Source organism: Cydia pomonella, chromosome 13 (assembly GCF_033807575.1).
Source record: "Cydia pomonella isolate Wapato2018A chromosome 13, ilCydPomo1, whole genome shotgun sequence".
Classification (NCBI taxonomy): Eukaryota; Metazoa; Arthropoda; class Insecta; order Lepidoptera; family Tortricidae; genus Cydia; species Cydia pomonella.
This window is the reverse complement of record NC_084715.1, coordinates 9,330,202-9,339,151: the sequence shown is the minus strand read 5'-3', so window position 1 is coordinate 9,339,151 and position 8,950 is coordinate 9,330,202. Positions and strand designations below refer to the sequence as shown.

The following is an 8,950-nucleotide window of genomic DNA, read 5'->3' as shown; positions in this document are numbered from 1 at the left end:
AAACAACTTATGTTGAACTCTATTTTTTAGACTAGCCAACGAATTTTGTAAGTAATCTACTTCGAATAGAGATGAGTAGTGAGTAAAATACCATGTAAATATTCAGTATTTACTCAATTTAGCTGTATTTACTCGTTTATACCCAAATTGATGGGTATAAACTATTTAGAGTGCTAAAAGGGGTATATAAATTTGAAATCGACTCCATACATGTAACTAATTGTGACAAAAAAAATTGAGATACCGCCAACGTGTTTCACATCATTATATGAGTCTTGAATGTTTCAAAAAAACTTTTTTGGATAAATTGAATACTTTTGGATAAAAACCCGTTTCTAATAAAGGCCGTTCAAATTGAATACTTTTGGAAAAACCCGTTTCTAATAAAGGCCGAAATAATGTTTATCCCTCTTTAACTCTCAAACCAAAGTTCAAAAAATATATAAAAAAAATATCGGGAGATAAGCCGTAGAATAGAGTACTAAAAAGAAAATGCTTTCAACATGATCGGTTGAGCCACTTTTGAGTTTTCTTTCAAAAACCCTAAATTAAAGGTCGTAAGTTCAGCGTAAACACGCACTTTTGCGCGACATGCAGTTATCAAGAACATCGACATAACTTAAGTCCCGTATTTTTAAAGTAATACCTTCTTATTAAAATCAAAATTTAGTATACAGGTTTGATAATACACCCTTTAACCTGCGCAATTTAAAATGTGAGAAATTCTCACTCGCTACAATTCGATCTAACTCAAGTAAACCTACATATACTCTAAACACTTAATCTACACAAACATATACCTATTTCATTCTAACATACATCTACAACCCTACCCGTAGTTACAGCATGAAATAACAAACATTGTTGCACAAGTGACGTAACTGCATCAGGAAGGTGCTTGCCTACAGCCCATTACCGCTAGCAAGGCCACAGTTCAACGACCGACCAATGTCACCTTGCCCGCTCGCTCCCCGCCTTATCTACCTAACTACCCATCTATATACCTAGTGCAGCTTGTTTGTCTAGAATGCACGCGCGCGTCGCGTCATCTGACTACGCTCCATATAGTTGACAGGACGGCAGAAAATATTAAGACAGGACTGGAGTTGGTAAGAATACGTCTTAAGAGTCTAAATTTGACGAAAAATAACTCAGTGTGTTCTCTTGTGTATCTTTCAAGCGTGACTCAAAAGAGTGTCAATGTCAAGTTTAAGTTTCAGACGGCAAGCAAAGTGGGCAGATGAGACAGACTCAAGAAATCGAACGTTTACCAACATTAGACACAGGAAACCACCCTGAGACACGAGGCCAGAACAACCCTTTAAATTCCCGTTGGATTTTACGAATTAAATTATATTTCAATTGTTGCTCCATTTCATTATGTTTGTGCGTCCACTTGGATCGTACCTAATAGATAAGCTAAAGTAGAACTCGGAATATAACTGATTATATTACAGAATTATAACTTGCAATTAACTACGGTTTAATTAAACAATGCAGCGAGTTGTTTCTATTTCTTTTATCGATTAAACGCTCTGTTAGGTTTATACAGTTTTTGAAGTCCTAAATACGCCTGTAACTATATATTAATGTTACTAGTTACCTATAGCCAGAGAAAAATAAATTAATAAGAGCCCGCGCGCACCAAGACCGGTCCGGAGCGGAGTTCCCAGTCACACGTTCAGAGTTTTGCGTTTCTTACAATATAAGTAGCTCCTAATTAAAACGCACACATGAGGTGTTCAAACCGCCGCGGCGTCAGAGAGAACCCCATCCAGCGCTCTTGAGTCCTGTTCCCGCCAGGACAGAGCCCAGAACGCCCGGAATTCAACTGCCGTTAACATAGAATTGTGTAACGAGGGGGGTAAGTAAAATTTTAGATACGAGGGTGGTAATTCCCGAAAGCCGCAGGTTGGAGGGAATTAAATACCCGAGTTTGCAATATTCTTACCCCAGGAGTTACACACAATGTTTTTCATCACACTTGCGAAGAAAAAGCTAAATTTTAAGCGAAATAATTCTTAAATACGGTGACATATCAAACATTCGTCCGCCATTTTGTAATTTTTTAACAGGTTTAGACATCGAAGGCACAGGGCTATAACCGCAAAAATCGAAGTTCGTCAATTGCGGGCATTTTTCTCAGTCACTCTAATTACGTCTCAATGAGAGTAAAAGAGACAGATTCCCGTAATTTCGCGGTAGGCCCCCAGACCGGTTCGGCATTCAGCCACGATTGAAAGTTATGTAAAAATATTTTAAACGGCTGTGAATTAAATAATTGTAAATATAAACAAAAATATATATAATTATAAACGTCAGTATTTTAAAAGTAAAACGCATTTATGTGTCATAATTTAAAAAAGGTATAGGGAGCTATAGCCTTTTTTTTACAATCCATAACTCTCGCGGGAACAATCCAACAAGCCTTTGTCCTTCAGTACAGCTGCATGAAATAAAATCTTTTTCGAGCAAGTGTGATGAAAAAAATATTGAGCTAGTCTGAGAAAAAAACTTATTTTGTATGGTCTATGGCAAAATGACTAAGTACAAGAATCGGGATAAGAATGCAAAAGTTTAGACTGAATTACGACAATAATAGAAATTGAGGACAATACTTAAAAAGTATTACTGAGTGTGCCTTCTTCTGCTCGTGTTGCATTCATTGGATGACCCAATTGAACTAGATAGTGCAGTAGTTAGATGTGGCATGTACAAAAGATATTAGATAATACAAACAAAAATGGACCGCAATATTTTGCACGGCACTCTGTGTGCGTTAGAACGCTTTCGTATATCACACGGTCATCGGACAGTAGAACGCGGAACTCTTCACTGCTCTCTGTGTGCGCGCGCTCTAAAGAGATCCGTACAACGACGCGCCTTATCATTGTTATAGATGGTATTTTTATTATGTTTGCATTTTTACTCTAAGATAACTACCTAATTTACTCTAATAAAAGTAAGATGATAAGTAGTTTACTAGTTTCCATGCAACTACTTATCATCTTGCTTTTATCAGTGTAAATTAGGTAGTTAATCAAAAGATACAAGTTTTCAGGAAATAGCCTCCATACAACTCCGCGGGTGTCGTCATTGTTGTAGGTGACGTTAATCCCTACTCAATATTATAAATCCAAAAGTAACTCTCAGCCCAATTCGAACTTTAAGATAAGTCGAAAATTTCCTAAAAATACGGTATGGATTGAATGTCTGTGTTAAGTGACGTTTTTGGTTGAAGAAACGGTTTGACACAATAAACAGAAAAAAAATAACCCGCGATTTTCTTATACCCGACCGTGAATGACTATAGGCCAAGTTATAATACTTTATATTTTTCCAATAAGCTGCTTTGTTGTGACAAAAATAGACTTAACTTAATCCAAAAAAGTCGCGTAAAAACCCACTGATAAAAAAACGACGAGATAAATAATTGATTTTGGTACTTGCGTAAACCTGAGCGCCTGTTGCGATCCAGAAAATCATTTAGCTACCTATTTCGACTTTGATATGCTTCACTGCTTGTTTTTTAAAGGTGTCAGCTTTTTAGGGTTTCGTTTCTGAGGGAGAACAACGGAAACCTGTGCCTAAGACCCCGCTGTCTCTTTTGGCACATCAGCCTACCGCGAAAAACGTAAATCGAAATTTTGTTATCTGCCTCTATCGCGCGAATATGATAATGATATATAGGCAGATATGGGAATTAAAAAAAAAAACTACTTTCATTTTCGCGGGAGGCCCTCAGAACCAAGTTGTTGAGAGCCTGAATCTCTAATACGGGGTCACGGAATAATTTCAGATACCTATTGTATATCCCACCTGTTTTTTTGTATCGATCTATGGTCACAGAATAAGTATCTAAATTTATTCCTAGACCGGGCTCATCGATCTCATCGTAATTCAGGCACTGAATCAACTCCTCTATGACGTGTCTGCCAGCAGACTGTATGTATACCTATAGCTGTTCATGGAGCGGGTTGAATTTGTATGCATCTCGTAACTCCATTACCGGACATTAGAGATTAGCTACTTTGGTCAACAATACCTAAAATTGGAAACCTCGTTTACGACTACTCCGGAGGGGTAATAGGTTAGGTTACGTTAGCCGACGTATGTCGTATGTAGGATGAAAATAGCGAAAGTGTAAGGGTTAATAAAAATGTTTAGTGGTATGGAGCCCTCTCCAAAGCACGAACCAACTCTCACTTGCCTTTTTTATACGCTGAGTCCCCGTTGCCTATCAAAACCCCTTCTGAAAAGTCCAATCAAGTTCCTACGTGTTTTTGTTAAAATCTTGTTAGTTGGTTTTTTGGGCATGACTGGGCAATCGAAATAAGTTATTTTTATAAAGTTTTTGTACGAATTCTAAATTGAAACAGTCGACCGAACAATACAACGGGCCTGTTAGGGCGTGTCGATTAGTTAAGTACTCTTTATATTTGAAGTGTTTGAATGTAAGTACTTATACACAGTGTATGCAAATAAGATGAGTTTTTTCAAGATTTAGGGAGGTTATATTCAGTCCGTTGGTAAGAGTAAGTAGTTAACTAGGTTAATTATCAAAACTTATTATTTTTTATCTATTTGCAGTAACGAAATTGCTTCCCCAAAAAATGTGAAAAAAAACTAGTAATTAAGTTTGTAAAAATGCAAATGGAATATACAAATTGAATTTTTTTTTTACTTCGTTATGATGGAATGTCAACCGTCATTCAAAACAACCACAGTAGCATTTCATTTGTCTTGTAAAATATCTGAATAAATGAAAATCAACCCAATTAAAAATACTACTAAATTCAAACTTCCTTAACTTTAATTTTGTATGGTAGGCGACACGAAGAATGGATAAGTTGAAATTTAAAATGTGAAAATTGTGAAACAAAACTGCTACATATTAAGTGTGAATTTATGCCTAACCTTAGTGACCGGTAGGACTATTTGTTTTGTAAATTTTATTTCATGAAGGGTGATTTGTACCGAATATCAATTATTTTGTATGTTGTAAGTCACTTTTTACTCACAGCTTACAGTATATGTATATAAATAAATAAAATAAAAAAGCCTCTTTATTTCCTTAACAATTACTTACAAACTTGGAATATTTTTCTTTTGTACATACTGCTATTTCTAAATTTATTTTAAATAATATCTATTTTCTTCTTTAAGCTTATTTGGTTAGTAAATATTTAAACTTGTTTTTTGTTTATGTATTTATGTAAAGGAACCCCACTTTATTGGGTAAAGGCCTCCTCCAATTTGAATCCTCTGTCTTTAAATACTGTGTCTTTACTTTTTGTCTTTACTTTTATTTTTAATTGAAGGGTTGTGGTCGCTGTCCCCACGGTGACCAGCCGGCCTGGGGAATGTATATGTATATACCCGTTGATATTAAATTTAGTGTGTGTGTGGCAAGAGACATCAAAGAAAATCAAAACGACTTCTTGACATTTTTTTGCGATCTTTATTATTTTCCAAACACGGGATGAGATCAAACAAAGAAGCAGGCTATACGCTGTTTTTAGGGTTCCGTAGCCAAATGGCAAAAAACGGAACCCTTATAGATTCGTCATGTCCGTCTGTCTGTCCGATTCTGTCACAGCCACTTTTTTTTAACAAGTTTCTATATATAACTTGCAATGTATGTACCGAGTAAGTATGTATTTAAATATGTTTGTACGGGTGAAATCTTACAAGTTAAATTTGACCAACTTCCCAGTTTCCAATGAAGCTGAAAATTCGCATACATATGTAAGTTGTGTGACTCAATGTAATATTATGGTACCATCGAGCTGATCTGATGATGGAGACAGGAGGTGGCCACTGGCCATAGGAGCTCTGTGATAAAACAACGCAACCTAATTGTGTTTGAGGTTGTTAGAATTGTCTCAATGAGTATTAGTTAATGGAAAGAAAAGTACAAGACCAACCGGTTATTATGAAGTAATTAATTACAGAGCGAAGTTTGGTTTTCATCACAGAACTATATCGAGATAGAAAAACCGGCCAAGAGCATGTCGGGCCACGCTCAGTGTAGGGTGCCGTAGTTACTCTTCCGTCACAATAAGCTAAACTGGAGCTTAAAGTATAGTAAATTGTTAACCAAGGGATGAAACGGTACCTTTCACCCGAGTTAAACAAATAGGCAAATTTGCATAATCAGTACCTAATTAAAGTAAGTATTTTTACTATGAAGGGAAAACTCAAAAACAGCTAAACTGATCATGTCCGCTATAGTTTTCATTTAATGTCTTTCTTAAGCTCTACTTCCACGATTTTTTTCATATTTTTTGGACCTATGGTTTAAAAGTTAGAGGGGGGGGACACATTTATTTTTCTTCCGGAGCGATTATCTCCGAATATATTCACTTTATCAAAAAATGTTTCTTGATAACCCCTATTAGTTATGAAAGACCTTTCCAACGATTCCCCACACTCTAGGGTTGAGGGGAAAAAAAAATTCACCCCCACTTTACGTGTAGTGGAGGTACCCTAAAAAAAATTTAATTTTTAGATTTTATTGTACTACTTTGTCGGTTCTATTGATTTATATATCCATGCCAAATTTCTGCATTCTAGCACTAACGACCACGGAGCAAAGCCTCGGACAGACAGACAGACAGACAGACAGACAGACAGACGGACATGGCGAAACTATAAGGGTTCCTAGTTGATCGGTTTGTATGGGGACCGAGCGTGTAACATTTTGCCAAGACACTTTGAAGTCATGAGTGACATTTAGTGATGGGAAACATAAGCCGGGTGAAAACGATTTAAAAGTATCGATTAGAACGCGGTAATCCGATTGTAGGCATTGCCGTCGATATCGATAAGAACCGACAGAGGATAGTAGATTTAGGAGATAGTAGTGCGAAAGTACACTAAAAGTCTGAAAGTAAGACATATAATTTATTATGAAAAAAGCATTCATGATAACTTAAATTACCAGATACTTACTTTGAAAAATGTTGTTAAAATGTTGATTTGATTTAATAATATACTATTACACAAAATGCAATATAGATTTAACCATAACCTGCCTGTTAATCATATGTGTCCAAGGCCGGCAAAACGTGCCACCAGCCGTGGACACATATTTTTATGACACTTGCTCTTAAAAGGTTACTTGTATAGGTTTCTACATGTCGACCTAGGGCTATAATGTAAGTCCGAAACTATGCTGAAGTTTTATTTAATTCCAGTATCACGTCTCGTATTTTGTCCCGTATATCATTACTGCTGCAGAATACGCATATAAATGGTCAACATTATATCTATTAAAGTGTATGAGAATTCGACCTCCCCCCAGCGCAACGCCGTTACTACCCTATTGTCCCGTATCAGGAGGCCTACCGCGAACCGTGTTCGCGGTAGGCCTCCCTATAACACTTACGCAAAGTTCGCTCTCTGTCGCACTTGTAAATTCGTACGTAAGCGTGTCACGTCGGCGTGTCACGAGGCAACACGTCGAACGTGGTTCGCGGTAAGCCCTCAGTTACGAATAATTGTGGCAACATTATTCGTATCGTATTCGTAATTGGCTCAAAATTATTTTCGTGGTCTTGTTTTTTGTCCGCAAAAAATGTGTCGGAGTGAAGCTTTTTATACATATGAGATGAAATTTAATTTTTCTCATGTATACAGCTAGTAATTCGATACTGAAGTTTAATTTTAATTCAAATATTAGCGTACAATTCTGTACACGCATATAAACACAAAATAAACGCTTAACGTATTTGTATCCATTAAAACTATTTAAAACCAATAATTTCGGTCGAATGTATGTCAAATGATTACTCTTCAGTACTTTATTTTTCATTCGTTATGGTGGGTTGGTAAATTTACAGCTGGTACTGAAAATTCTCGGTCACTTCGTACAACGTTAAAAGTGTAAGCACGGAGCTCAAGACCGACCCAGATGGCGGCGCACTGTGGACGGTCTCTGTCCCATCTAGAGGACATAGGATATTAAGTCAAGTCACTTTGTTCTGTTGAAGACAGTCCAAAGTTGACTTAGACGGACTTTAAAACCTGTATTAAATTACATTTATAACCGTGCCTATAGCGAATTTATTTTTTTACCTTCATTTACCGACGTATTGACACATGTTTCCTTGGTCATGATCAAGGCTAACTGTCCCAGCAAAACCTATAAACCTATTTTTCTGCCGTTGAAGCCCACCTGTTGCCAAGAAGAATACATTTAATTTTGTCTTTACTTGCTTGCTTTCTTGTTACACTTATTTATTTAAGGATTTTGCGTTTATTTGTACAGTCTGCACCAATGTTAGTGAATAGAACAATTAAGATTCGCACAAACCTTGCCGCCGCTATACGATCGAGTAAGTTACGCTGACAAACCTCTTTCGCTTCCTTCGCTTTCCATTCCTCATATACGCTCGCCAGTGATCTTGACCTTTCTTCGGGATTTCCCCGATTTGATCTGATTTCTGGTCTACCCCTTCCAGCTCCCTCCTCTACTTTTCCCTTACACTCTCTTTGTTAGCCTTCCTTCACTCATTCTTTCCACGTGTCAAACCAACTCAACATACCTTTCTTAGATTTAGTCACAACAACTTCGTTCAATCCATTACACCTTTCCCTTACGAGTATTACACTGTTCCTAATTCTGTCTTGTAATCTCACACCACACACACTTCTCAACGCTCTTATTTCCACTATCTCGCAAAATATCTATGTCTGGAACTAGTTTTCGTTGCTAGAAACTGTCTCTGTCTCCTAAGCATTATTATTCCCATCTGCTTTCCTTATCTTTTCTTTCCTCTTCACGCGATCGGACGTGTCCACTGTAACGTCGCGCACACTCACGTCTTTTGCTATGGTATCTGTCCATCTCATCTCATCTCTTTTTTTTAAATAAATAAATAAATATTATAGGACATTATTACACAAATTGACCAAGTCCCACAGTAAGCTCAATAAGGCTTGTGTT

At 36.9% G+C, this 8,950-nt stretch overlaps 1 long non-coding RNA gene across 1 annotated transcript; it reads left to right on the top strand.

Annotated features, from left to right (window-relative positions):
* The first annotated feature begins 355 nt into the window (after window positions 1–355).
* Window positions 356–1,504, top strand: LOC133524137 (uncharacterized). Its single transcript, XR_009800331.1, has 2 exons — window positions 356–1,109; window positions 1,215–1,504. It is a non-coding gene; the product is annotated as an uncharacterized LOC133524137 (long non-coding RNA).
* The last annotated feature ends 7,446 nt before the right edge of the window (window positions 1,505–8,950 follow it).